We start from the raw sequence: 11,882 nt of genomic DNA on the forward strand, positions 1-11,882 counted from the left end.
CTTTCTTTCTTTCTTTCTTTCTTTCTTTCTTTCTTTCTTTCTTTCTTTCTTTCTTTCTTTCTATTTCTTTATTATTTATACAGTATTGTGCCTGCATGCCAAAAGAGAGTGCCAAATCTCACTCTAGATGGTTATGACCCACCATGTGGTTGCTGGGAACTGAACTCAGAACCTTTGGAAGAGCAGCCATTTTTCTTAACCTCTGGGCCATTTCTCCAGCCCTCATCAGGTTTCTTATAAGGTTTTGGGAGGAGCATTTACAGGACATGGGCTCCCCACCAGTGGTACAGAAAACATGTCTGCTTCCCCCAGTGACCCATTACCTGCCTTGGATACTGGGAGCCCTTCCCTCCTCCTGCCCATGGCAACATGCTGACAAGTTTCATCTTGTGCAGGTCTCATGCCAATAAGCAAAACAGCTATGAGGTCAAGAAGGCAAGGGTATTGCTGTGCTTTGAAGAAAGACAGCCTTCGCCCTCACTCTATTCCTTCCTCTATTCCTTCTGCCTCATATTCCATGATGTTCTCTCTTGGCAGAGATGATATTGATAGATCACTTATGGCTGAATATTCGGGAGTCCTTTGTTGTCATCACCTTGATGTCAGTCTCTGCAGTTAGCATTACCTATTATTGTTAAAGTGAGCTTCTCTGAGCCAAACTAATGTCAGCAGTAATCTATGCACAGAAGCATAATAATTCAGGAGAAAATCTGATGGGCCCATTGTGTCCATTTAGTGACGCAACAGTGTTAGCTTTCTAACTACGGACTCTGACTTCCCCAGGCACTGACTTTTGATCAGGTACAGTTCTCCCTCCTATGGGACAGGCCTCAGATCCAACCAGATTGGTTACACCGGTGGGAACCTCTCACCTAGCTGGTGGGTAGCTTAGCATGTAGGGTCCACAGCTTTAAGACTGGATAGTTCTTTTCCCAGCAGTCTGCACGGCACACTCCTGCAGTATGCAAGCTGGCCTGCAAGGAGGAGCTTCCATCCCAATACTTGCTTGCTCTCTCTGCTTCTGAGTACATTTTGTGTCTCCCAGTACTGAAATATATTCTCTAAGGTCTTTTAAATTTCAGGTAGTGGTCCGTTTGAGATCCCCCCTATTCATTGATTGGTCAGATCTCTATGTGAACAGTATGTGATCATTTACTTTTCTCTAGCTTTCTAGGTTCTGCATGTATGTATTCCAAACTTATTATATAATATGTTTGCTGATGATAAAATATTATTTCCCTCTTTATCATTTTTTTCTGTGACATAATTCCAAGACTTCTCAAAGAAAAGCACAGGATTCTACAAGTTATTGTTGGTGTATGGTTCATGGCTAGATTTCAGGGAGTGTTTTTGACTATATCTCTACCTCATGTTGAAGTGTATTTTGCCATGCTCATAGGAGGGCTCTGCAAGTTGCTTGCTTTAGAATAACCTTCAGGGGTTGGAGAGATGGCTCAGTGGCTAAGAGCATATACTGTTCTCTCACAGGACCTGAGTTTGGTTCCCAGATCCCATGTTGGGCTGTTCACAAGCACATGTAATTCCAGCTCCAGGGCAATCTGAAGCCTGTGGCTTTCTCAGGCACTCACATGCCCATAGCCATCCATACTCAGACACACAGACACACAAATAAAAAAAGATATTAATAAAAGAATAACTGTTAGTATTTAAAAAGTGGAGAATGTGTGTTTGATGGAAAAATTTAAGGCAAATCTTTGGGGTTTTTTTATTCCTTTTTTAGTAAAATAATGTGGATAATAATAATGTCATATCTTTTTTTTAACCGTTCAATTATTTATTTTATTCTGTGTGCATTTGGAATGTGGTGTGTGTGTGTGTGTGTGCGTGTGTGTGTGTGTGTACATCTGTGCACATGACACATGTGGAGGTCAGAAAGACAGCTTTCAGGAATCACTGCCCCCTTTGCACTGAGGGATGCTGGTATTGAACCGACGCTGTCGAGGTCACACGGTAAGGAGCACTTTCACCCACTAAGCTGTCCTTCTAGTCCAGTGTTTCATACCTTCCTCCTGATTTTAAATGTGAGACTTAACAAATGTTCAGACTGAAGTTAAATCACATGTTCATTGGCTCAGTAAAGCACCCAAAAATTGCAGAGTAGGCTCCATTTCTGACTGTTTGAAACATCTTAAAATAATGAAAAGAAATTAAGAAGTGAGCAGGGCAGCAGAGTGACATGTTGACACTTAACAGATGGGGCACAGTTACTAGAAACAGGAACTAGAGGATCAATTTAAGGACTTGTGCTTACCCCTGGGAATTCCACTCCAGGAAGAATTCCTCCCTTCATCTGCAGGCCACATAGATAGTGCAGAAAAGCCCAGTACGCAGGCACATCTGTGCAGGAAAGGAAAAGGGGGCATTTTGTTCTGTTGGGGACACCTTAACAGAATGCCACGAGCAATAACCAGAAAGTAATTTCTCACAGTTCTAGCTTCTGGGAAGCTTGAGACCGATTTGTTGGTAGATTACGAATGTGGTGAGGGCCCGTTTCCAGGCTTTCTGCTTTGTAGACGGTGACTTCTTATTATATATTCTTTTGTTGGAAGGACTAGGGGGTATCTGGAGCCTAATTATAAAGACAATAATCCTGCTCAGAGGCTCTTCTTCCCAACAGCAGCACACTAGTGACCGGGCCTCTAGGTTTGAATTGTGGAGTGACACAAATGGTCAGATCAGGGCAAGGATTAACTAATTAGTGGGAAGATTCAAGGCTGGAAATTAAAGTCAAGCAAAACATTGGAATTGGATCAGTTGCTTTCATGTTGCTGTGATGGTAATAGGTGACAGACACAATTTGATGAAGGAATGGTTTATTTTGCCTTATTACTTCAGAGAGTTTCAGTCTGTCATGGTGGGGAAGACGTGCTGGGGTGCATGTTAGAGCAGGCACACACCCCTCACACATTAGAAAGCACAGGCTTCACAACAGGAAATGAGGCTGGGTGTAATTTTCAAATGCCTCCCCTCAGTGACTTGCTTCTGCCAGCTGCACCCCACCTTCAGAGGGCTCCACGGCCCCCCAAGGACAGCATTACCGTCTGGGGGCAGGCAATCAGAACATGAGCCTGTGGAAACACTTCAGTTTCAAACCAAAGCAAGGAAAGTTCTATCTCACATCGGTGTTGGAGAATCCTAGGAACATTTTGGCAATGTATCTGGACAATGTTGGTGGTGTTTTCACCTTTAGTCAGTGACCACTTTCCTAAGAAAACATAATTAGAGGCTGACAGGATGGCCCAGCAGTGAAGGCACTTGCCAGCTGAGAATGCAAGCCTGATACCCAATTTGAATTCTCAGAACCACGTAAAGGTAGAAGGTCAGAACCAATTCCAAAACCACACATAACACCGAACAACAGTAGCAGCAGCAGCTGCTGTAGCCACCATAACAATAAACACATATGTTATAAGAATTAAGACGTAAAATACTCCTCATATCACTAAAAGTTAGAAGTAATGTGATCATTCAACAGCAAAGGAAGAATAGAATAAATAGCGTATGGCCTTTTAATATAACATTATAATAAAAAAATCATGTTTTTAAAGAAAACATTATTTCATATTCAATGAAAATGTGCCAGCCATGTTCAATCTTCTGTATTGTAATGTTTCATAACTTGCTTTTAAAATTTGTAAACGTCTGCCCATGAATATTCATCCACAAAATTGTTGTGGCTGCATAATTTCCTCTTAGAGGGATACGTTACAGATTATTCCTGTTGCAATACAAAGTGGTTCAGTCATTATGGAAAGCAGTGGCAATTTGTCACTTACTTAAACAAAGTCTTATTCCACAACTGAGCAACCTTATTCCTGGGTATTTTCTAAAAAGAAATAAAAACTTAAGTTCACAGAAAGTGCTAACAGTTTTGGTATTTTCATTTATGTTTCACAAAACCTATATATAACCCAGATGCCCTAAAAATAGAATACTAATGGCAGGCTGTACAATAGAATACTGCTCAGAAATAAAGAAGAAACTAATGATTCATAAGATAAATGAATCTTAGATGCATTTTCCTAGTTGAAAAAAAAAAAAAAGCCAGTTCCCAAAGGCCACACATTGTATGATCCTATTCACATGACCTTCTGAAAATAGCCACACTGTAAAGGTGAAAAATGAAAATTATTGCTATGAGAAGCAAGAGGGTGAGGGCTGGCTCAACAGTGGCCATGTGAAGCAAGAGGGTGAGGGTGGTGGGTGGAAAGTGTTATGGCTACTGACAAGCTGCTCTGTAGCATAACTCTAGCCGTTGATTCATAATTGTGCATCTATCAAAACCACAGGATTGCACATCCCAGGGATGAAGCTTTCTACAGATAAGGTTGTAGCAAAAAGCATCCAGAATGTGATGAGAACCCACATAGAAGATTAGGGCTTGACTCTTGTCTCCCACAACTTCATGTTTTGAATATTTGGCCCACAGATATTGGTGATGTTTCTGGAAACTACATAGCTGTTGTGGGATCAAGCTGGTAAAGGTGGGTTGCTAGGAGCATGGCTTTCAAGGTTAAATCTGGGACCCTGTTTCTGGACACTCTTTCTGCCTTCTGGTCCACTGTGCTGTGGGGAGCCTCCATGACACAGTCCTGCTGCCATGAGCTCTGTGTGGCTTTTTCTCTGTGATGGACTGAGACCCTCTGAAACCATGAGCCAAAACAAATCTTATAAGTTCTGAAGGCAGTTCAATTCAAAAGTAATCAATACAGGCTACAAACAGTAACACTTCAGCTCTATTATAGAAGAATAAGAACAATAAAGGCAGAGGAAAGACCTATTTCAGTTATTTAACAGCATTCTTACTGGGTACTGTGAGGTTGATAACAAAAGAACTGTGAATGAATACTGCACTTCAGTAGTAAGCTCCCTTTATACAGAGGTATGGGTTAGAAATTCTGTGTCTGTTTTCTGAGGGTATTAGCATTGAACAAATAAGTTCAAGAGGCAGCAAAATCCAGATAACAAAAATCATTAATTTTGAAGAAAATATGAGTTTCATGACAGCCATATTTTGGTTATCTGAAAAGGGAGACTAAAATTTATAAGATGAAAATTGAGGTATCAATCTAAAATTTACACACACACACACACAGAAAGACAGAGAGAGAAAGAGAGAGGAGGGGGAAGAATAAGTATAGGTTTATTTACCTGCATATATTTCTTATCCTGTCCAATGGCAAGGCCTAGCTATAGTGACAGGCTAATAACAATGAGCTCAGGCACACATATTTGCTATCTACATACCATTCATTTTTGCACATTGGAAAAGTGATTTTTTCCAGAATGAGCATAAGGAAAATACAAGATGAGTGTAAAGAAAATATAAGATGAGCCTGGAGCATCATGTCTCAGAAAGTGCAGAAATTCTGGGAGAAAGAAAGAAGGAGGAAGGCTGGGAGGAAGGGAGCAAGAGAAGGATATGGGCAGGGAGGAAGATACAGGAAGTTTCTTTGAATTGTGATAAAAATACGCTGACAAAAGCTGCTTAAGGGAAAAGAGGGTTATTCTGCCGCACAGTCTGTCATGGCAGGAAAGTCTAGGTAGCACGGGCTCAAAGCTCAGCTTGCATCCTCAATCAGAAAGCAGAGCGTCATGAATGCTGCTGCTGCTGCTCAGTCCCCCATTTACAGCGTTCAGGGACCCAGTCAGGGACCAGTGATTATGTCTTCCCATCTCACTCAGCATAATCAAGTCAGTCCCCAACAGGTTGTCTGAAGACTCATCTCAAAGGTGATTCTGTCAATCGGGTAACACTAACTTGCTATTGAATTAACTGGAGATCAACATCTGTGAATCTTCACTGCTACAAATAATTAAGGATATAAGCATAAGGAAGAAGGGACTCTTCAAAGGAAAAAAAGATTAAAAAAATGAGCAAATGTAGAAGAAACAAAGATATCTAGGAAAGTCACCATTAGAATACCAGAGCAATTGTTTCAAGCAAGTTCAACAGGCGCTCAAGTTGGTGAGTGGAAGTCTGGGCATACTTGCTTGGTCTCAAAGTATCTCTGTACCGTCTGAAGCAGAGGATGACAGAAAGAAGTTTGTCCCAGGAAAAACCCAAGCAGCATGTTAGAGAGAAGATGGAAATGAACATCTGTACCAAGGCAAGGGACACAGGCACCAGTGTCCCTCCTAGAGATTCTCCAGTACTGGTGGATCTCTTAGCACCATCGCTGTGCAAATATAGAAAAGCCTGTGTCCTGTCATGATGAGCTATCAAGTAAACTCGAGTTGACAGACACTCTACAAATCCCACTCTTCGCAATAAATGTCAGGGTCACTAAGGACAAATACTGAGGAATGGTCACAGACACTTAAACATTAATCAAACACGGGGTCTTGGGTTAGATCTTAGAATTAAAAAAGGCTGTTAGTGGATGCACTGTTTAATTAATAGCAACATACTAATATGAATTAATTGGTTTTTTTAATAATTCTATTGCACAAAGTGTTAATTAGTGGCAGCTGGGTGGAGGGCTGTGGAAAGCAGATGTTACCCACCTCTCCAGGGAGGCTCGTATTTTAATCCTACTCACAATTCAGAATAGCACACCAGTCAAGTGCACAGCTCCACAGCCAAACTGCCAGGATCAAACTGGAGTTCCTTCACTTGGAAGTTATGTGACTTTAAAGGCACGATAATCTTCCGGTACTTTAATTCCCACTCTGCGATCTCTAAACCATGGTTACAAAGACATGGACCCCAAAGTGTACAGAGCTGTAATGAGGATAAAATGAAATAGTTTATACGAAGTAATAGTGAATAATGCCTAGTCAGGGTAAACCTTCGATAATTGTTAGTTCTAATATCACTATCTACATTTTAAAGAAAAAAATTAAATCCTGCAATCTTCTTTGTAACCTGTCTCTTTCACTGATCTATTGTGACTATAATTTTTGTTGGCAAATGCATGTGCCATGACACTTAGGACCACATAGTATTTTGTTCTTTGATATAAGATACATTATAGAAATGTGGACACTCCCAGCCGCTGAGACTCCCTGTATTGAGAACAAGTTACACAAGGTAGGTGCTCAATAAACACTTATAGGTGAAGTAAGAGAGAACATAACTGAAGTTATTTCCAATTTTTCACTATTGATATTCTTAGAAAAAGTCTTACTTTCAGGAAGTTTTGAAATTTGCCTGTGCAGTAATATAAAGCCTAGTCATCATTCAAGAACCAAAACCTTATATCTACACCGATACAGACATACGGAGTGTCTAAGGACCATTGCATAGAAAAGAAAAAAAAGTGCCAAAGCGAAGGTGCATGGCTACATTTAAAATAATAACTTTAAAATGTCTCTCTCGTGAAACTGTTTTCGAAGAGTGTTTTACCACGAGGGTTTCCTTTAAGCAAAATTGTTCAAATTAACTTGAAGTTCTGTGACACACATGCTTTGATTACACATACGAAATTCATTTAGTCAAAGAGACTTTGGGTTGGAAAACTGCAACTTTGTAAGAAAAAAGAACCCCCATTACGATAATGATAGAGTCGTTCGTTCCCTAACATTTAATCACATGCACATTGAGAAAAAAGCCCTTCATATTCTATATAACGGCAACATCTGGCGGCTTTCTGACTATTCCTCAGCAGCTTCGCTCTCCTTTCAGAATTCCATTTTGCCTCATTCAAATCTGTACAGTTGCTTTAGAGACTTGGTGAAGTTGGAAGAATTTCAAATTGACTTGAAAAATGTGCTACTATTACTGGATTCTTGGAGTTAGGGTGGGAAATAGCAATGAATGGAAAGCCAGTAATGAATGGAAACTGAGTCTGGGAGAGTCCCCGCCCCCCATATGTGCCATTCCTGTGGGGTTTCCTTGGAAAATTCTTTAAGGAGGCCACAGCACTAACCCGTGGAAACTACTGACTATAGTGAAAGTGAGGAGCTGGAGCAACCAAGGGTTTCTTCACACAGCCGGCATGTCTAGAGTTCTGTCAAGATTGGCTTTTTCTACTGTGTCACAGTTTTAAGCTTCCAATTAGATTGTGCGTTTGTTTTAAATCATTGAACTGAAATACAAGCCATAGAGAGGAAGACTTACTTTTTTAAAGGCAGGGTTTCCTGTGTCTCAGGCTGCCTTTGACCTCTTGAAGTCACTGCCTAACCAAGTATGATCCTGGTTATGAACCTTATCTTTCTGTTCCCTCCTCCCAGCTGCCAGCATCATTGTTGGCTTTGTACTAAGCGGGGCGCTGAAGCGGGGTCTCTGTCTTCGTGTGTGCAAGACAAGAGCTCTGCCCACTGAGCTACATCCCAGCTGTAGATGCCAGTGTTTGTCCACTCACAGCCCTTTTTTGTGTGGAAAACGTATATGTAACTCATACATACATACATACATACAACATTCATATATGTATGTGTATATATATATATATATATATATATATATATATATATAAATAATTCATTGGTAAAAGTAAATTTCTTTAATCCAGGTGTTGCACCTTTAATCCAAGCACTTGGGAGGTCGAGGTAGGGGAATCTCTGTGAGTTTAAGGCCAGTCTGGCCTATAAAGCAAGTTCCAGGCCAGCCAAAGCCACATAGTGAGCCCCTATCTCAACAAACAAACAAAAACAAAAACTACCCTCCCCCCCAAACAAATTTATTTTACAACAAGTCTTTGGTATATATATTTATAACAAGTCTTTTGGTAAATATATGTCTCTCTCTATATATGTATATATATAATTTTCCATGTATTAAAGTTGAAAGCAGATTTGCATACTAAGAAGGGGAATGTGTTTGCTCATTTTTACATAGAGAAATATAAATCACAGCTGAATATTTATCTGACGTTACAGGTCATACAACATACTCAACCTTTTTTAGCACTGATGGATTTTTCATTTTTCTGCTGTCAATGCTGAGAACGCCACCTTATTTACAAATATATAATGTAACATGGCTGTAAAATGCTGGAAATTCTATCCTAATTCCAAGCCGAAACTCACTTAACAATTTTCATTTATTTATGTGCTCTCCACAGCGCGTGTGTGGAGGTCAGACGACAACCTCTGGAAGCTGGGTTTCTCATTCCACTGTGTGGGTCTGGGTCTTGAACTCAGGTTGTGAGGCCTGGCAGAGTTAGGGTCTAACTTGATGAGTCACTGATGTCCCAGTTAATGATTTTCTTAAAATGAAACTCAAGTGAATGACTCAGAAAGTAATCTTTTAAAATTAACATTCCAGTTATAAAAAATTGTAAATCAACTTTATTTTCTTGTTTCTAAGTTTAACTTACACATCTTGTTTTACTTATATTCAGCAATGGTCTTTGATGTTTGGTTGCTTAAAACTTTACAAATTCTCCTAAATAACTTCCAAGTTTTTCTTGATTTATGCTGGTGCTACATCCCATAAATTCATCTTAAATTGAGAATATGGTTATTTGAAAATGCATAACCTACTGAGCACTGCAGAGTAGCTGATTCTACTGTAAGTGAAATCAAAACACTTACATTAGCCTATGATGGGAATCCCAGGAGAGTATTTCACTCTACAATACCAGCTTAGGAAACGATGGACATTTACATTTGAAGTCTAGTTTCTACCTAGTGCGTAGAGCCTTCTCAACATTATCACTGTAAAGTTGAAAAACTGGAAATCAAATGACTTAGATTGTTTGTTATAGTCTCTCTCTCTCTCTCCCCCCCTTTCTCCCCATCCCCTCCCCTCCCCCTTTCCCTCCATCTGTCTCTGTGTGGGGTGTGTGTGTGTTGGGGGTTGCATTGTGGAGGTCAGAGGTTAGGGTTCACGAAGCGGCAATCCTCACTGCTGTGAGTTCATAACTGCAGTGTATGTGTTCAGAAGACACTGGCATCTGTCTTCTCCAACCCCCCACTCTTACAATCTTTTTGCCCCCTCTTTCAGGGTTGCCCCTGAGCCTTTTGTGGGAGGGGACATGACATATACATCTCACTGATGGATGAGCTTATTCTCTGTAAGTGCTTATTCTCTGCACTTTAGGCAGTTATCAGTTTCTTCATTAGCCACCGTCTACTGCCCAAAGCAACCTCTGTGAGGAGGTCCGAGAGCTGCATCAATCTATAGAGATATGGCTTTAGAGGAATTTGGTCCTATGTCCATTAGCAGAACAATCATACTGTGTTTACCCTGGGGTACTGTGAGACCCACAGCTCTGGGTTCTTTGCTACCTTTACAGGAGAGGGCATAAATTTCTCTCCTACGTCCAGTGCACAGAGCCTTAAATCCAAGCCAGAAGGGAGTTTGCAAACCACCAATCATGGGCGTATCTTGCCAGTTGTTATTGTAGATCACAGGGTTCTCAGATGGGCAGTGTAGTTGATTACTTTTCTCTCTGCATCCTGCATACACCTTGCTGTGCTACGAGAGCTAGCCAGCAGAGAGAAAACTTTCCAGTCGGTACCAGCTTGACTTTCTTTCATATCCTTTGACCATAGCGTGTGTTTCATGCGATAAGCTTTTATCCTCAAGTTCTGAAGGGAAACTAAGAACAATGTCAACAGCCAGGATTGTTTCCGGTTCTCCAGGAAACCCCTGGCCAACAGCCTGCAGTGTTTTTTGTTGTTGGTCTAATTTTGATGTGTACGTACACATTATGTATAATGTATTTATTTGCATATATTCATAATGGATAATGTATGGATTATTTCATGTATACACATTAAAATTAGATCAGCCGAAGAGCATTTGAGTATGTGAAGAGAGATAACTACTTAATGGAGGGGAGGACCAGCAGGAAGGGAGTTCAGCGGGTAATGGGAGGTGAACGTGCATAAAGAACAATAATGCATATGTGTAAAGGCATCACAATGAAGCCCATTATTTTATATGCTAATTACAGCGTAATGAGCAAAGAAGAGAGCATTTGATGTGAAACACAGGATGACACCAAGAACAAGTCACCTCTTTCATAGTTGCGTTTTCCAATATAGAGCTAAGAGAAATAGTGAGCCTGTTCTTAATTTCTTTCTTAATCTTCTTTGTACCGAAGGGCCTGCCCCTGGGCTACTCCACTCCTTCTCCCATAAGGTCTTCGTTGTTAGTGAAGTCTTTTAGATCTAAGAGTTGCACCAGACTTCCTGTGTGCACGCACGTCTCTTAAATAAGCTGAGAGCAAACATTGCAACGCACCTGCAACTTTTTAAAAAGTGTATGTGTGTGTGTGCGCACAGCTGCACGCAGGTGCCTCCAGAGGCCAGAAGAGGCTGCGAGCTCTCCTCAGTCTTCTGTGGGAGAGGCAAGTGCTCTTAACCGCTGACCCATCTCTTCAGCTCTTGGCCTGCAACTGTAGACACTTGAGTTTCACTTTCTTAGCACATTTTCCAGATTAACCTAAAGCTGTTTAAGTCAAAACTGACGTAGTCAGGATTTGGTTTTAAGGACAGTTTCAGTATTCTGTGGAGGATGACTTCAAGTTTAAGAACTTACTGTGATTCCAGGACAACACATGCAGCTGGGAATCTTTGCTCTTGTTTGTGTTTCACTGTTCTTGAGAGAAGATCTTACTGCATATCCTAGACTGGCCTGGAATTTATTATGCAGTCTGGGTTGGTCTCAAACTGGAGTCCTCCTGCTTCAGACTCTCAAGTACTGAGGTTACAGCCATGGCTACCCTTGCATGAAGCTGCTTATATGACTCAGGTGAAAGCTGATGCGTTAGGTTCGTATTGATTGTACAGAAGAGCTATAAATATCAGTGTAAGAGGTTGGGCAGACTAGTAAAACAAAAAGTTTCATCTCCCAGATATGCTGACATTAAAAAACCACTTTTTAAAAAATTTACTTAAATTTTTATTACAGTTATCTATCTATCTATCTATCTATCTATCTATCTATCTATCTATCTATCTATCTA

This window comes from Psammomys obesus, unplaced genomic scaffold (genome assembly GCF_907164565.1).
Source record: "Psammomys obesus unplaced genomic scaffold, mPsaObe1.curated_primary_1811, whole genome shotgun sequence".
Taxonomy (NCBI): Eukaryota; Metazoa; Chordata; class Mammalia; order Rodentia; family Muridae; genus Psammomys; species Psammomys obesus.